Below are 6,671 nucleotides of genomic sequence, written 5' to 3' on the forward strand. Positions count from 1 at the left end.
CTAGTGATTGTTGCAGCAGCCTGAGTGTCCTTTGTCAGTTTAGAGAAAGGGACAGGACGGAGTGTGCTGCAGGGACAGCCAGTTTAGTCATTAGCTGTTACTATCAGGTCCACAAAAGTGCTATTCCAGTTATTGTTCCAGTAGCCTCTGTTTTGTCAGTTTATATAGGGACAGGCAGGAAGCAGTGTGTGAGGCAGTGTGGGTCAGTTTAATCAGTAGCTGTTACTATTAGTTCCACAAAGGTTCTTTTCAGGACTGGTATCAGTGGTATGGTAATAGGCTTGTACACGTATAATATTCTTTCTTCCAAATATAGAAAGAATATTATATTTGACTGCTGCCCTTCTGCTGCAGTCTGCTAATCACTCACACACAACCTAATTGTTCCACAAAGGTCCTTATAAGGACTGGTAATAACCTGGTGTAGGGTGCTATAGCACATAGGGTTGAGTAAGGTACAGTCTGCTATACTATAAGGACTGGTATAGGTCCACAATACATAGAGTTGAGATGCACTACTGCTGACCGCTATCCTATACTGCAGCAGTCCTTCATCGGTATAGGGACAGAGTTTTGTCACAGGGTCATTTAAAAAATGACAGGCAGAGGAAGAGGCAGGCCTTTCCGCAGGGGTGGTAGGGGTAGGACAGGAGCAACAGGCTTGAGCCAAAGTGGGAAGTTGCAGAAGGTGCGTTCAATTACTTTAAAGGATGCACCAGACTTGGTTGAGTGGCTCGGTCAGCCTTACTCTTCTGCACCCTCCTCATCCTCTCGATCTGCACCCTCTTCTTCACTCTCTGCTATGTGCACCCCCAAAGACACTACCACCAACAACACCACCACCAACCACCACCACCACATACCTTCCGCTTGAGTCACAGGAATTATTTTCCGATCCATATCAAGAAGACATTTCTGATGCGCAGCCACTCTTGGTATTGGATCAGGAAGAGGAGGTAGCAACAACCGCTACTCAGCAGTCTGACGACAGTACCTAGATCAGCCCAAGGAGGAGGTTGGTCCCCGGTGTTGCTGCCTACTCTGAGATCTCTACTTATAGCGGTGGGGAAGGTGACGTTTATGATGACGTGTCTAGTGATGTCACGTGGGTGCCCACAAGAGAGGAAGAGGAGGGGAGCTCAGAGGGAGATATGGACCAGCAGATAGGGAGGAGAAGCAGGAATAACTTACATTGCACAGGGGGGACAAAGCAGACTGCAAATGTATCAGGAGCGAGTCATCGACCATGTACGGTCACATCTGGCACTCCCAGGACACCGGCACATGGCTCTGCAGTGTGGGCTTTTTTTAACGTGTCTGCTGCTGACAATAGCGTTGCCATCTGCAATCTTTGCAGTCAACGCATTAGTCGCGGTAAGCCCAACACTCACCTAGGGACGACCGCCTTAAGAAGGCACATGAGCAGCCATCACCGAGCCGAGTGGGAGCAACGGAACACACAAAGCCACACTCCAGGCTCTCACCGTCCAGCCTCGTCTTCTACTTCTCCTCCTCACAATTGTCTTCCACTCCACCTTCCATCACGCCAAGCTCACGTTTTTCTGCAAAAAGGCAGGCTTCCGTGGGCCTAATGTTCGAGCGTAAAAAAATTATGACGCCGGATAACCCTTTTGCCCAACGGTTGACGGCTGGCTTGTCAGAACTCATAGCCCGCCAACTACTGCCATATAGACTGGTGGACTCGGAGGCCTTTCGAAAATTTGTGGCCATTGGAACACCACAATGGAAGGTCCCAGGAAGGAAGTATTTCTCAGAGAAGGGCATCCCAGAGCTATATGGCCATGTTCAGCGGCAAGTGAATGTATCTCTGGCACACAGTGTCGGTGCCAAGATACATCTGACCACAGACACGTGGTCTAGCAAACACGGGCAGGGAAGGTATATCACTTTTACTGCCCACTGGGTGAACCTTCTGACGGCCGTCAAGCATGTAACCCGTGGCACCCGTGTAGATTTGGTTTTACCTCCACAGATTGCATGCAGGCCTGACTCTTCTTCTCCTCCTCCTCCTACCCCATCCTCCTCCCTCTCCTTCTCGGCTGACTCCTCCTTTTCCGCTGCTAGCGTCTCTTCCGCTGCGCCGCCCAAGCTCCCCAGAACCTATTCGACATGCCAGGTGAGACGTTGCCATGCCGTGCTGCGTCTGTTGTGCCTGGAAGCCAAGAGCCACACTGGCCCGGCACTCCTTTCAGCTTTGCGTTCACAGGCAGATCAGTGGCTAACACCGCTCAATTTGACAGTTGGTACAGTGGTGTGTGACAACAGTGCCAATCTGCTTAGCGCATTGAAACAGGGCAAAATCACGCACGTGCCATGCATGGCACACGTCTTAAACTTGGTCGTGCAGCGATTCCTTGTCAAATACCCTGGGGTCCAGGACATCTTGCGGCAGGCAAGGAAAATCTCGGCCCATTTCAGAAGATCTTACACGGCCATGGCTCGCCTTGCTGACATTCAGCGGCGACACAATCTGCCGGTCAGAAGTCTTATTTGCGATTGCCCGACGCGATGGAACTCAACCTTCTATATGCTTGGTAGGCTGCTCCAGCAGAAACGTGCAGTTAACGTCTACCTGTATAAACTCATCGGCAGAACAGGTTCTGGGGAGCTGGGTTTTTATTCACCGTGCCAGTGGCTGCTCATGCGCGACGCATGCAGACTTCTGCGCCCATTTGAGGAGATCACCAAACTGGTCAGTCGCAGCCATGGCGCCATCGGTGACATGGTACCTTATGCCTTCTTTATGGAGCGTGCATTGCATCGTGTCATTTATCAAGCTGTGGAGGAGCAGGAGCAAGAAGATGAGGAAGTCGCAATGCTGGATGAATTCCCAGGGGGGGGCTACTCTATCTGAGACAAGTGAACAACAGGAGTCTGAAGAGGAGTCAGAGGAGGATGGTGTCGGGGCGGATGAGGAGGAGCAAGAAGAGCATGCTTTAAACCTTTCTGGGATCCCTGTTGTGCGTGGATGGGGAGAGGAGAATGAAGAGGACGACATTATCCTGGATGCTGAGCAGGAGCCAGGCCACCACACCGCTTCCAGTTTAGTGCAAATGGGGGCCTTCATGCTCCAGTGTTTTAATAGGGACCCCCGTATAAAAAGCATAAGGGTCAAGGACCAGTACTGGGTGGCAACGTACTTAGACCCCTGGTACAAACACAAAATGGCGGAAATGTTACAGCCGTCACAGAGGGCTGGCAGAATGGAGCACTTCCAGGCCTTGCTTCGAGAAATGCTGCATTCTGCCTTTGCGTGTGCTGGCAGAGGAGCAATTCCCACTCCCAGAGAAGGAGTTGCGGGTACCAATCCAACAGCGCCTGCAAGAAGAGGCCGGTTTGAAGATGTGTTGGTGACTTCGGATATGAGGTCATTCTTTCAGCCGACCCATCGACAGGTGTCATCCGGATCCAGCATCAGGGAACGCCTAGACCGTCAGGTGTCCGACTACATCGGGTTAACGGCCGATGTGGACGCTCTGAGGAGTGATGAACCCCTGGACTACTGGGTGGGCAGGCTTGACCTCTGGCCAGAGCTTGCCCAATTTGCAATCGGACTGTTGGCTTGCCCCTCGTCCAGTGTCCTGTCCGAAAGGACGTACAGCGCAGCAGGGGGATCGTGACTGATAAGCGTACTCGCCTAGCTCACGACAGTGTTAACTACCTCACATTTATAAAAATGAATGAGGCATGGATCTCGGAGGAATTCAACACATGTGACCAGTAGACCATGTATATGTCTATAAACAATTTTTTTAATCGAGCACAGAGACCTTCTTTCTTCATTTGGCTCACTTCCTTGTCCAAAAAAAGCACACCGTACTATATGCCCGTACCCTCCTCTTTGAAGAGGTTGAGCGGTGTCATATTTCTACTGGGGCTGCTTATTTTGAGGGGCTCCCACCATCCCTGTGCTGACATCCTCCTGGGGCTGTACCTCTGCTGTGCATATTATGAGGGGCTCCCACCATCCCTGTGCTGTGCTGACTTCCTCCTGGGGCTGTACCTCTGCTGTGCATATTTTGAGGTGCTCCCACCATCCCTGTGCTATACTCATTATGAGGGGCTCCCACCATCCCTGTGCTATGCTGACTTCCCGGTGCTGGTGTTAGTGCTTTATGTCACGCTGCTGATGTCAGTGCTCTCTTTCACGGTGCTGCTGTCAGTGCTGTATATCACGGTGCTGGTGTTAGTGCTTTATGTCACGCTGCTGATGTCAGTGCTCTCTATCATGGTGCTGTTGTCAGATGACTCTATCACGGTGCAGGTGTCATTGCTGTATGTCACGCTGCTGATGTCAGTGCTCTCTATCACGGTGCTGCTGTCAGATGACTCTATCACGGTGCAGGTGTCATTGCTGTATATCACGCTGCTGGTGATCATCTCCTGCACCCTCTTCTTTGCCTACCCTGATCTTCCCTCTCCTCCATTGCCTTCGTGCACTCCACAGTCCTGAATTGTCACAACAATTTCCCATATAAAAAAAGAATGCTTGTAGTTGTCAATCCCAGATTCACCTCATACATGTGTTATGTCATTGGCCATGTGGTGGGACTATGTTTGCACAGCTATTAATTATTTTGTGGCTGCAAATTTGAACTGTAGGTTTGCGAAGTTCGCCTCCCGTTGAAGTCAATGGGGCCTGCCGTGAACGTTCCGGTTCGCGAACTATCGGCCGCGTTCGCGGTCCGCGAAACGTCCCATCGGAAGTTCGTCTATCACTAGATGTGGGTCCCGGAGGTGGAGACCAGAGACACATGAGTCCTCAAACAGAGCTGAACGCTATAGTAAGCCAATAAGCGGAAGCGCCACGTAGTGATAGGCGTGCACGTCTGGTGGAGGTGGTCTTGTTTTCCTCTATCCTTTCCTTTTGTCTCTTCTTCTGACTTTTCTTAGTCCGCTGTTCCCCGCTCAGTTTTTTTGTTTTAAACTCTAGATCTCCGCATGTTTACTCAGCCTAGGTAGCATGCAGGCTGCGGGGTTAGGCTCTAGTTGTGGGCCGGTTATTTATAAACGGAAGTGGTTTCTTCCCCTTCTAGTTGGGGGGAAGGGATTCATAAAGGAGCCAGGTCCTTTACCTCCCCGGGCCCGTAGGGCTGATTTTGGCCAGAGGAGGGTTTGATGGAGGCTAACGTGCCCCCCCTCCCCCATATGAGGCGCGAGGAGGCAGGACCTCCCTGAGACTTTTGACCTTTAACCCCCAGAAATTGTAGCAGATAGGAGTGAAAACTGGGTGGGCGAGTTTCCCCCCCAGTGGAATTGTTGATCTACCTAGAAGAAAGTACCTTGATTCCATGTTTATTAAGTTGTACCTTATGAATCGAACATGTTTATTTGCTCATTGTGGTCAATGCTTGACAAATATTTCCCCTGACTTTTGTTGTTTATGTTTGTTATTCTATACAAATAAATACATATTGCATATAAAAAAAAAACAACAATTTCTATTTATTTTTTATGTGTTTTTTACACTTTTATTGTAACTATAAACTTTCCAGGTTAGTATCTCTCAAAATACGATAGCGATCTAACATCTTTCAAGACCCTGCGTGAACGTGTGCCCTAGACTGTGCTGTATCCCAGGGGAGAACGGCCTGGGCCGTTGGGGGCCTAGGAGAGGCTCCGCAACACGTCTAGCAGCAGCAGCAAGGGATTCAGGAAGTGGCTGTAATAGCGGGCGGCATGGCAGTCAGTACAGGTGTAGGGGGCCCAGGTCCCAACAAGACCGCAGGAGGCCCCATGTAACTCCCACGGTCCCCCGCATGATCTACTCCTGTGCCCTCCACCCCCCCACCCACCCACCCACTGTGTCCCCTTGTGCCCTCCACCCACCCACAAATTTGTTGTGAACACCGTTAAAGTCTATGGGACACGAAAATGAATAATTAAAAGTTCTAATTTTAAGGGTTAATATGAAAGTTATCTGTGGGTGAAAGATTGTGTATACCCACAGTTGATCCAGAGGAAGGCGAAAAAACCCCAGCATAGCATGATCCAATTTGCTACAGCCGGGGGGAAAAAATTCCTTCCTGATCCCCCGAGAGGCAATCGGATATTCCCTGGATCAACCTTTTTTAAAGCAGTCTACTGAGCTGGACAGAACCACCTCTGGAAGGAGACTATTCCACATCTCTTACTGTGCTTCCTTAATAATGTTAGTTTTTATCAGGATAATGTATCCATAGAGGAGATCATCCTGATAGGTGGCGAGGAATTCTGTGTACAGTATAGGAACCCTCTCTATATGTTCAGCCAGTGTCATGAGTTTAGTACTTTTAGAAGTATAAATTACTCTATGGCCTTGGAGGACGGGATTAAAGTGCCAGAATTACAGCGCCCTCCGTGTTCACGCACACCCTCTACCCCCTCTCTCTCTCACACCCTCTACCCCCTCTCTCTCTCACACCCTCTACCCCCTCTCTCACACCCTCTACCCCCTCTCTCTCTCACACCCTCTACCCCCTCTCTCACACCCTCTACCCCCTCTCTCTCTCACACCCTCTACCCCCTCTCTCTCTCACACCCTCTACCCCCTCTCTCTCTCACACCCTCTACCCCCTCTCTCTCTCACACCCTCTACCCCCTCTCTCACACCCTCTACCCTCTCTCTCTCTCACACCCTCTACCCCCCTCTCTCTCACACTGTCTACCCC

The sequence above is a fragment of the Lithobates pipiens genome, unplaced genomic scaffold (assembly GCF_037356315.1).
Source record: "Lithobates pipiens isolate NorthernLeopardFrog02 unplaced genomic scaffold, aLitPip1_a1.2 Scaffold_23, whole genome shotgun sequence".
Taxonomy (NCBI): domain Eukaryota; kingdom Metazoa; phylum Chordata; class Amphibia; order Anura; family Ranidae; genus Lithobates; species Lithobates pipiens.